We start from the raw sequence: 1,385 nt of genomic DNA on the forward strand, positions 1-1,385 counted from the left end.
AGCGAAGAGGTGGGGGGGTTGAGAGAGCCCAGTGTGTGTGTAAGCCACATGCTGCAGCAGGGCTTCACCTGGGGACATGTCAATACTGGCTTTTTGGATCTGTCAATGTCACTTCCCACCAAATATATTTAAAGAGAAGTCAAACAAAAGAATAAAACATCAGGGAACGAATGGGTCTGATTCGTGGGGGTGTTTCTCCAGATTTAGGCAATTCCACTCAAAACTCTGCTTCAGAAATGCAGAAAAACTGAACAGAGAGACCAGCAGTAGGAGCAGAGCAGCTTCTGTGAGTAGTGATGCAAGAGCAGTGATGCAGCCCTTGAGGGAAAAGAAGGATGCAGGTGGAAAGAGAAGAAAGGAGATTGCCTCAATTAATCAATTACTAATGCAGTGAATGGATTAACAAGATGAGGAAGGCTCAGGGGTAAAGAAATAATGCTCTGGCTGTTGGTGAGCTCTGCTGTTCCTGCTGGGATCAAGTGGCAGCCCTGGCGGGTCCAGCAGAGCTGCTGGGCTCTCAGCAAGGCACAGGTGGGTGCTGGGGAGGGGTGGCTGAAGAGGAGAAGAGGTGCCATCAAGGAGGAATCAAAAGTGCAGCTCTTCAAAAAACTGGGATGTTTCTCTGGCTCTTGGTTTATCCAAGCCACTGGGGTGAGGGTGGACCAGTGACAGACCCTCTTGTTTATGCTTTCAGTCTGAGGATGAAAGGGCATTTTTGGACACTGAAGGGGCAGGAGGAATGGCACTGACACCTTCCCAAGGAAGACAGACACAACACAAAACAACTGTTTCTCACATCAAGGAATTACTAGACTCCACAATCTTTTTGTACTAGTGTTTCCAAAGCAGGTGAAGAAATACGGTCTGATTTCTCTCCATAGCCAGGGGAGTACTTGTCCTGACTTGGCAGCAGGGATGAGACAGCGGGGCACAGAGGTGTTTCTTCTGTTTGCCCAAGGCTCCTTGGCAAATCACATCCCTGCCAAACTTGGAGGGCTGAATACTGACACTCCCATGAACAACCTGCCCAAGTGGCCACTCTCCAAATGAGATGCAGGTCAGAGGAGTGTTAAAGAACACAGAATCATAGAATGGTTGGGGTTGGAAGGGATCTTAAAGATCATCCTGTTCCAACCCCCTGTCATGGGCAGGGACACCTTCCACTAGACCAGTTTGATCAAAATGGTAACAAAGCTGACGGGATCCATGCAAAACGGTTCCTTCATTTAAATAACTCTTTTACTGAAGTTTATTTCTTATGCAGCAGCAGTGCTAAGAGAGAGGGAACATCTCCTGGAGCTTCTTCTCACTAAGGAATTCCAAACTCAAGAGAAGAGGCCTGTAACTGAGACAAAGGGGATTTACTTCAGTTCTTTTTGTATCCA

Source organism: Corvus brachyrhynchos, unplaced genomic scaffold (genome assembly GCF_000691975.1).
Source record: "Corvus brachyrhynchos isolate BGI_N302 unplaced genomic scaffold, ASM69197v1 scaffold54, whole genome shotgun sequence".
NCBI lineage: Eukaryota > Metazoa > Chordata > Aves > Passeriformes > Corvidae > Corvus > Corvus brachyrhynchos.